General features: G+C 38.5%; 1 long non-coding RNA gene across 1 annotated transcript; it reads right to left on the minus strand.

The window, feature by feature from the left end:
- Positions 1-4,345: 4,345 nt before the first annotated feature.
- On the minus strand, positions 4,346-9,206 carry LOC142050176 (uncharacterized). Its single transcript, XR_012657937.1, has 3 exons — positions 7,852-9,206; positions 7,274-7,372; positions 4,346-6,758 (listed from the first exon to the last, which is right to left on the minus strand). It is a non-coding gene; the product is annotated as an uncharacterized LOC142050176 (long non-coding RNA).
- Positions 9,207-10,562: the final 1,356 nt, after the last annotated feature.

The following is a 10,562-nucleotide window of genomic DNA, read 5'->3' on the forward strand; positions in this document are numbered from 1 at the left end:
AATATCCAAATTAAGATACGAAATGCTTCTGGCATCATTAACAAAATGTCACACTGAACACTGAATGGGCATCTAGCTACCTGTGCTAATGAGCTGGAGAGACTTAGTATTTTTCCACAGTGTACTGCATTTGCAGAATGCTGAAGGGTCAGGTAGAGTTCACATCATCTACATAAAGTGTAGGAAATTAATATCCTTTTGGAAAAATACAAGAAATTTTATAATAAGTGATATTTAGCTGTCAGCATTCAGGTGTCTCTTTCTTACTTCTGCCATTATATTTTTGAGGATAGCAGCAAATGTTAAAGATGTGTTTGCTAGACTCCTTTTTTAACTTCACTGAATGTCAATGTATTAAACAAATGTATAAACAAATAAGATGCCATTATAAAATACTCATATAAAACAGCGGGAACTGTTATGGCGATCTTCAGCTCCAGTGTACTGAGAAAAATAAAAGCCCATTTCTTAAAATAACCTAGTCGAAGCAGTGGCTGGAACAAATACAGATAAAACAGCAGCACTGCAAAAGAGAGTAGAGGTAATATAATGGCTTATTTCTCCAGTAAGCTTGGTTAAATATCATTAGCAGACCAACTGCCTTGTTCATGTCAATGAATTACCTTTTAAAATTAATTACCTTTTAAAATTAAGATTAAAAGCCCTGTCCCAAGGGCTGTCAATGAATTACCTATAGGTTTCATTTCTGTTGTGGTACCTGAAGATGAAGTTGGTAGCTCCCATTCAGGGAACCGGCTGTCCACCCTTGTTGTGAGAATAAATCAAAGAACATATTGGCATTGTTTTTTGGGTAAGTACACACAATTTTATTAGGCATTTTAAGAAACAGCAACTTAAATATATATGGTTTGTTTTCCTCACAGTAATAAAAGTTGAGGAGGAGATTAAAAGCCCTGTCCCAAGCCATCACAAAATCATCCTTTTTTTTTAATGTATTGCTACTTCATAGGCTAGCTGCCTGTGCTGAGCCTGTGCCGAGCCTGTGCCTTTTGCATCAGGGGGCTTATGGAATCCACACTCATCCACTTTCTAACCAATGCTTACATCTCCTTGTAGCCTATGCACGTCCTGTACCCCCTCACAGATGAGGGGTTCTTATCTTCTTTAAGCAGGAAAGTCTGGGGCAATTTCATTGAAGACTTTGCTGCAATTGTCATTTGAGATCCTGTCATACTCATCTACCTGCTCCTGCTCACAAAAGTCTCTTGAACAGTTGCATTACAAAAGCATGCTCCAAGCTAAGAGCATTTTCCTGTGCTCTCTGAAACAGAGTGAGTTTAAAGTGGTTGTTCACACAAAGCAGTTGGGATAACAATTATGCTACAAGCAACTCCTGGTGATGAAAGTATTAACTCCCCAGCACACTCCACTGTTGTGGCTACCAGTGCTGTCATACTGACCCCATACAGGTACCACTCTTGTCAATAAGCTGTGGCATCAAGACTTGACGTCTGATCAGCAGAGAGGTAGGAGCTGTTCACAGAGCTGACTGCAGCCTTTTAAATTTGAATTGAGATCTCATATTTCTGACAGAGTCACCATGGGAAACAGAAGTCTTTGTTCAAATGCCATGCAAGGGGAGAAATATAAAAAGCCAACACTGGAACACAAAATAAGGGTTTTCCATGTACGTGTAATGCAAGACACCAGGACACAGGAGGATGTGAACCGACAGTGGGCTCCAAGGTGAATGCAAAACATACTGCTAGGAATACTTTCCATCAGAGGGACACTGTGGACAAGACAGTGCTAGGACTGCCTCTCTGCCCACCACTTTCAGAACTGTTCCTGGATGCCACGAGCCACTGAGCACTGTTTTTGTGGGCTGTGACACAGGTCTTTCGTTACTTCAGGTACTGCGAACAAAGCACACAAAACATGAATACTGACAGAAATTGAACCTCTGGGAGCTTCATGGTCAGACTCAGGGGAGGCAGAAATTAAAATGCGAAATCACGTACAAGTGAAGGCTGAATTAGACCAATATCAAACACTTCCAAAATATCTTTGTGACAATGCTGGTGACACCAGCACAATTCCTCCCGGGAAAGGTTGCTCTGGACCACTATATGCTGAGACAACCCTGGAATGGCCTAACCCAACACAAATGTCCCACAGCCAAGGAGCAGAGACAGAACCTCTCCTAGCCTGTCACTTCCCTCCTACATCTGCAACTACCTGCCATCTTCTCTGCTTACCTTTGAGTGCTATTGTCAACTTCTCTCTGAGTGTTTGGTGCAACACAAGCCCATTGTTCCCAGTAAAATTTGTTTTCTTGATATAAAGGCAAGCTAATTCTCTTTTTATTATCGTATTGTACTTTCTTATAACTGTCTGAACAGTTTGTGACTGATAAAATGTTTGTTAAATGGAAATCAATTATCTTCCATTTAAACTTGCTTTTCTTCTTTGATGGGTTTTGTTTGCAAGAAAAAAAGCAATTATGTCAGAAAAACACCATTGGTAAGGGCACACAGAACTATTTATTCTCTTACCCTGGTTTTATGTGCTGCAAGATCCTAGCAAAATAATCTCATATTCCACTTTTTGTTGTTGAAAGAATGGCTTCATTTGCAACAACCCCCTACTTGCATTCCACTCTGAACCCCGGTTTTATTATCCAAGTGTAAGATAGGCATAGTGATGGGTAAATTATTCTGAATCAGAACAAAATCGTTTTCTTCCCACTCAGACATGTGGATGTGAAAACGGACATAAAGATTTCCATAGAACAGCAAGAGTATTTGTCAAGCCATTTTGAACTGCTGAATAGTTGAATTATCTAAAAGGACACAGAAAAACTCTGCTCCACTGTGGGGTTTAACAGGGATGCTGTGCTCACAGCGTGTAAGTAAACGCTTATTTAAATACTCATGGTGCGGTGCTTTCACCACAGACTGCCAGTAACTATGCTTCGTGCAGCACAATAGAAAACACAGAAGACACTGAAAGCCAAGGAATGAAGACCCCACCGTGAACATGAGGTTGGGAGAAATGAGCCCAGCAGAAAAGTACACCGAGAAAGGGACTGGCTTGTTCACCCAGGAGTGCCATCCCGTGACAGTGGCAGCACCAACACTCATATTTCCTGCTGAAAGGTGAATTGTGCTGAAATGGTGCAGGAACAGTTCTGTCTCTGGTGCTACTCAGAAGGACATTGCTCCCAAAAGAAACTGACGTAACCCACCACCTCATCTCTGCGCTCAAGCACCAGGGCTGCCAGGAGGAGCCAGAGAGCCCTGGGTCATTAACTGTAATTGAAGACACTTGAACATTTGGCTGTGAAGTACCCAGGGGAATATCTTTCACATCAGTGTAATACAAAGCAATTTTATTAATTATGGTAGCATTTCTAATCTGTTAAGCATTTTTTCCTTAAAATAATGAATCCGTATGAGTATTTTAACATTTAGCTTCGTACCAGCAAAAAAGTTTTTAAAACCCTGAAGAATGTGGCAAAATAGAAATCCTGAAAAATGTGGGTTTCAAAGTATGGGACCACCACACCATTTTTAATCCAATTACATAATTTGTAATTCTTCATTTTCAGTTTACCAAACCACTGAATTTAATTCAACATCATCACACATCGTTTGTATTGCTATCTCCAATTTTTAATTTAGTTTGCTTCACTCAGCATATCACTACACAGTTTAGATGTGTTTGCACCATGGAAGAGAAAAAGGGAGAGAACATTAAACCATGTATGGCTATGAGAAAATAGAAACTTTTTTAAAACAGAATAGAAGAAAATATCTATGGTCCACTCAAAACATAAGAGATTTCTTCTCAGGAATATTGAAAATCGAATAGTTTGGAGTTTTTTGTTTGTTTGTGTTTTTTTTTATGGAAAGGAAAATTTTTCAGGGAAAACAATATTTCACTGGAGAAATCTTCAATTTTACAAGAAAGGCATTTTTCTCTCAGTTAAACACTGTGATAAAAATTCCTGCTTGGCTCTATTTTCAGCATGAGCTGTGTCCGTTCATGCCCAGGTGGAAAATGTCCCTGCATCAGCATCCCACCCTGCAGTGATGGTGGCACAGGGAGGGATGAGAACACCCATCTAGCCAGCTTCCCTGGACTGAGAGGAGTGGGAATCTCCCACACATGCCTCACACCCTGGCAGCCCATCTAACCTTGCACTGTCAATCCCATGGCATCCATCACTTCATCTTCAAAAATAATGCAAAGATTCATCTGCAGTTCATCATGAGATCCTACTCTTGCTTCAGCAAAACTTCTGGCAGCTCCTGAAGCACCAAACTGATTCACCACAAAAAAATACTGTCTCCTTTAGGATCACACAAGTACTTAATGACTTTTAAAATAATTTTGGCAGTCCTTTTGCAGGTAATGATTCTATGATTTTTTTTTTCTGTTACCTGTGGATATAAGTCCTTCAGATAGACTTATTTCCAGCAGATTGCTTCACTGACTGAAAAATTCAATAAAGTATTATAGATGACACAAGTAACACAAGAAGCCAAGTAGACATTTGATGACTAGGAATCTAATTCTCAGTGGGCTTACAAGGAATTTGGCTTCCCCCTAGGCACTAACTTTTAAATCTACAGTCCTATTTCTCCATTATGTGCATGGGGTAACAGTTCCTGCTTCAGGCTGCAAGTGGCAAAGTATGCTATTATCATTTCTGAAATCATAATTATTTTAATACCAAAACCTGTCATTTACTGTAGTAATATTACTGTAATAGTGCAGTGCAGGGTGATCAGGCCCCTGGCACTTCAAACACATCTCATCAGAAAATCATTCACTAATTACTAATTATTCACTAAAACTTCACTTTTTTGGTGTTTTGCCTTTTTGTTTTTGATGGAACTGGGGGCTTTCAAATACTCTTACACTCATATAGACACAAGGAGATACAAACTCCTGACTGGTAATCTCGCACAGAATGGCATTAAACCTATATGGAAGTTTATGATCTCACTGTCTTTCCTTCTGGAACGTTTACAGTTTCTATAAGTAAATGAATATTAAAGCCCAAAGGAGTACCCTAACTGCAAGACTTATTTCTCTGATCAGGAATTCTGTTTGGGGGCAGAAATTCTTTTTTTTAATGAAAGTTTGGCAGAAGTGGCTTTTTTTCCAGTAAAAGCTTCAGTAAACAAAAAAATGGTTCACGTCTGTGAATTCTTTTGGTAAGCAAGATCCAGACACAGGAGATCTTCAGTAAAAAGTTACTGACTGGTTTTAACTACTAAATCTACTTTGAAGTTAGAGATAATGAAGTGCATTAAAAAACAACCAACTTCCTTGTCCCTGAGTCAATGGAAAAGATAGAAATTGAATGAGTGAACCTTCAGCAGAACCCAGCCTACGAGTGGCATCTCAAATACCAGACTGAGAAGCTGTTGGAATGATTGGCATCGCAAGCCTGTGCCCATGGGCAGTTCCCACACAATGGCACCCCTGACCAAACAGGAAATATCTGCATTATCTAAGATCCTGCCACATGGCAACAGCCGGCAAGTGTTGACCTGCAGCCAGCACCCCATGAGTGACACCATGACCATGAAATTTAAAAATAAGAAGGTGTTACATTACTACCTGAAGTCTAAAGGTAATGAACATTGTTAATAAAATGTTCTTTTGCAGTGCAAAATCCAAGGTAACTTCTAATCTATAAACTAGTTTAGACTGTAGACTTTGGCAATTTTGCTCATTATGTTCTCAAATAATAGGGAGCAAGGCTTAGATATTAATAACAGATGCTCTTTAAACAATTACAGAACACACAATAAAGATGGCAAATGCTTCAGAGAGGCTAAATTATGTGATATTTTGTCATTATCAAGCTGCAGATGGTGACTCATACTACAGAGTCATTTCTCTAAGCCTGTATAAATATGCAAAATTTTTTTCTGAAAATGCCAAGGGCTAGATTTTGATCTGGTGAAAAACTGGTGTAGCAACATCAGATTTAACCATCCCAGATGGTGTAGCAGAGGTTAGTCCCACATAATTCTATTCACTGTGTGGAGAATAGGAACTTCTGATTTGACTCAGGGCTGTAAAGTTCTACACAGATGTGAAAGCATGAGCTGAAAAGGTGTTTCAAGCTGTATTCCTGGATCTCCTAAGTCCATAATATCTTAGACAGATGAAAACTTGTAAGATTTGAATACATGTTTTAAATGTATTTATTTGTCTTTCTAACCTGTACATACATCCATGAATTCTCTGCAATCTAAAAACCTGATTCACTGAAAGTGGTTATGTAAAAATAGCAACACGCAGTTCTGCCAACACATTTCTTACACGTATTTCATCTCTTGGCCTTATGAATAAAAGAAACATTTTCTCCAGAAAAACCAGAGTGTGGACTATCATCTTCTGTTTCATGTATCATGTCACACCAAGGAGAGTTAATTATCTATGCAAGTACTGACTGCAAAGTAGTGACCTTTATTACTAAGGTAGAAAAAACATCCATTTGCATTTCAGATCTGTGATTTTCATCACTAGCAGATAGGGAAAAAATTTATTCTACTCACAAGGTAGGCAAATTCACCCTGAAATTAATAAAGTAACACGCAAAGCAGCCTTTCAGATTCTTGTAACATTATATACCTGTATTTAAAAACAGTAATTATAGACTTCAAAGCTTGCAGATCATCTCTGAGGAGGCTGCTGACATCCTGGTAGCCAGATGAATGAAGGGACACTGAAGAGGTGTTTGTAACTCACTTCAGAGATTCTCTTCTGTGATTCTGTACAAATGAGTGCAAGCACAAGGACAGAAAATCAAGGGGTATATTTAAATGATATTCAAACCACCCCTTTGCTTCCCTATATATTTCTGTAAGTCTCTCAGGGATGAGGAAGAAGGCAGCAGAACAGGCATTTCTGCTTTCCCGGTCCACCTGTGTGGTGTTTGGCTGAAGAATATCTGCAGAGACCAGGATGGGAAGCAAGACCAGTCCCAAAACTGAGGGGAGCCCTTTGCCTGGGAGCCAGTTCACCAAAGCTGCTCCAAACTTTACCGTCAATCCTGGCATCAAAGCACCCCAAGGAGAGGTCCAGGATCTTTCCCCAGGGCACTGCTCAGCATCACTGAGCATCCAGCAAAACTAGAGGGAGTGCAGGGCAGAGGAGCACCTACATGGGTCCCTGCAGGAGAGGGCTCAAAGCACCAGCACAGCCAACATGACTCTGCTGGCACCATGTTACCTGACTTGGCCTGGTGAAGCAGCTCAAAAGGACACACCTACTGCAGTCCACTTACCTAAACTGTTTAATCCAAAGTGAGTTTATTCATCTGAGGGGAAGAGGCTTCAGGTCCAAATAGCTCAGATGCCTGCAGGGACTTAACAGCTCTGTAAAACTAATGAATAGGCTAAAATAAGGCTTTCTCCAGTGGGACTTGTTGCCTTTGTTGTAAAATATATAAATATTAATTGGACTAGAGGTTCAAACTCATTTTCTAATTTTCTTTGTGAACCTCCTAGCCAGTGGGCTCCACAATGCTTCCCTTTCCCCAGTGAATCTTTAATTATTCTGCAGAAAATAGAAGGGCTTCATTACCTTTCTTATTCTTATTTTTAAAATAAATTCATTAACAGGAAGAAAAGGAAGGGGATTCATTTTTACTCAAAGGAAAAATGTGAAATGAATGGAATATAAAACATAACAGATATTAATTTTAACCATGAGCATTTATACCAAGTTTAAGTTGAAGTGTTTCTATTGATTTCATCAGAGTACTTCTGAGTTCAGTCTTTTAGGAATGTGACTGGAATTGGTACTTAAAAAGACAGGACCAGAACTGGGACTTAACCTTGCGGTAAAGAGAGAGGCTCTTACCTTAGGTATGGCAGGAGTCTGCCTCCACCAGAACTTTACAGCTTCTTTAAGAGCTTTCTTTGTGTGTTTCTGTCCTAACAGTGACATGAAATGTCAGCACAATACAACTGAGGCTTAAGATATCAAAACAAGGACAGTATAGGTTATCCATTATCAAAATAATATCAGTACGATAAGACTATGTATTTGTTACACCTTGAGGAAAAGAAAAGCCATACTCTTGTAAAGGACTTTCTCCTGTCTTTGCCCTTCTTGCACTCAGCTGTGTTGCTGCACGCCCACACTGCAAGCTTGTGGATGATCAATGAAAACTCCAAAATGAAGCGTGTTCTCACAGAACCTATTTAAAACTGATTATTAAATGTGTGTATTTATGCCTTTGTGTGCTCAAGCAGAACCCCACAGCAGGGGTGTCTGTGACTATCTATAAGCTCACAAAGGTGGGTACATGAAGTTATCTTACAAAGAAGTACTTTATTTTTTCCATTTTACAAAATATCACAGCTGAGTATTCTCATGTTGTTAACATTGTCTTGGTGATGAATAATTGATATGGATAATAAAGAATTGTCATTGTAATAAATAAAGACCTTGGTTTGTATTACATTTTTTACTTTAAGCCTCCTGTGTATGCATATACACAAACGTCTGTTACAAAATTTTCTATAAAGTTCCCCATCAGCTAAAAATCTTTGAATTTCCTGGGTCATGTTCAGTGATTCTACAGAGCAGTCTCAGCTCTCAAAACGTCAAATTTAAAATTACTTGGGTCTGATTTGACTTTTTAAGATCACAGCCACCCTTCTTTCTTCACCTGACAAGCCACTGCACTGTTTGCATAAAATGGAAAATGTGCATATGTATCCACTGTTAAAACATTCAGTATATATTTTTACTCTGAGCTAATTTACTGCACTTTTGCATATTCATAACCTGAACTTCCTTATAAACACAAGATGTTGCAACCTTAATAAAGCTGTAGGTCTAAATATTTGCTTGTTTTGTTTTGTTTTTTTTTTTGCAAATGGCTGGATTAATTTGCTTTAAACTTTCCTGAATTCAGACAGCACAATTTGGCACAGAATCTGCTATCCCTCCACAGAAGTTCATAGAAATGCTTGGTGACAGTGTTTATGTCCATTGTACATCATGGCAAGACAGCAGGAAAACTCGTCACTGGAACACTTGTTTTACAGACACACACAAAGTTACTAAAAGGGAAGAGAAGATCAATCATTAGCACTCGTGATGAGACTTTTAAAATAATTCTAACAAAACATCATCTGTAATCAAAACGTATGGAAGAAAAAACAGATTATTTAACAAAATAAGGAAAAAACGAAGTCATGCAGATATCTTCTGCAGACTTAAAATTCAAGAGAGTGAGTAAAATATTGCTGAATATGCCAGGAAAACAGTACTTGATTATGCTCTCTTTCAAAGCAATAACAACAAGGAAAAGATATAAAAGATACAAAAGATGTCCTTGTGATCCAGAAATAATTCTGTAAGAAATGTTTCGGAGCCTTTTTCTCTTGAATCTTACTACTGCATCAGTCCAATACTGCCGGGATTGTTTCTATTCCCAACTACAACCTGCTCATTACTAAATGGAAAGGATTGAGCCTAAAGCTATCAGTGACTTTCAAATGAGACACTCAGCAGCAGGAGTGTCAAACACCTGAGCACAGATGCAATGCAAATGGCCTACAGTGATTAAGGTTTCTGGCAGAAATCAAGCAGCATCTTTAAGTCTGTGTTGGAAAGATGCCTCTCAGGAGACATAATGGACCTGGTGAAGAAGAGAGGATAGACTCTCAGGATCTTTCTGCTCTCATTTTCTAATGGTCTAGGAAATATTGAATAAAAAAGAAGTAGAGTATTTCTGCAAAGGTCAGCTGAAGTAAATCCAGTTTACTCTTAAAACATCAACACACAAAGAAGCCATAACATGTTGATAGAAACCTAATTAAATTGGCCTTTTTCATATGACCTTGGCAAAAAGATGCCAGTGCAACTTAGGGCTTCATAGCCTATGGTTCTCCATATGAGTTTCTTGGGTTTGAATCTGCAATATTTTATCAAGTTCTTACCATCATTAAAATGGGAAAAGGGGTTTTACAAAACCAGGGTCTTCCTCATGGCTTGACTTCATCACCTAGCACTGACTAACTCACTAGAAAGTAAGGCAGAAATAAATTGTGATGTTGTGTAATGACATATATATGTATTATATGTTTATAATTTTACTGTTTATGAATATTTGAATTGCTCAAGAACAAACATAAATGTGTATGAGGAAATGGCATTCACAGAAGAGCTGGGCCTTACTAATCAATCCCCTAATACAAGGCTTTCATGAATCTATGCAGGAAGATGAGGTTATGAGACTGAAAACAGACCAAACACAAGAAAAAGCTTTCCTAACAACATTATGATGACTGATGATTCCCAAAGAGGTAATGATTTCACTGTTTAGAACTGTTAATTTTACACCTTCATACAGGGAACAGATGATCTTCTCTTTTCAGGGAATTACCTCATACCAAACTAATCAGTTTCTCAGTTAAGTTTGCATTTGTAAGACAAAGAAGGTATTGCTTTTACTTTTTCCATTTTACCTTCTGTTAAAAAAAGAGTGGGGGAAAAAAAAAAAGAACAAAAGAGCCGCTACAGGTTTAAAATACAAAGACCCATATGGCTAGAAAACC

The sequence above is a fragment of the Phalacrocorax aristotelis genome, chromosome Z (genome assembly GCF_949628215.1).
Source record: "Phalacrocorax aristotelis chromosome Z, bGulAri2.1, whole genome shotgun sequence".
NCBI classification, from domain to species: Eukaryota; Metazoa; Chordata; class Aves; order Suliformes; family Phalacrocoracidae; genus Phalacrocorax; species Phalacrocorax aristotelis.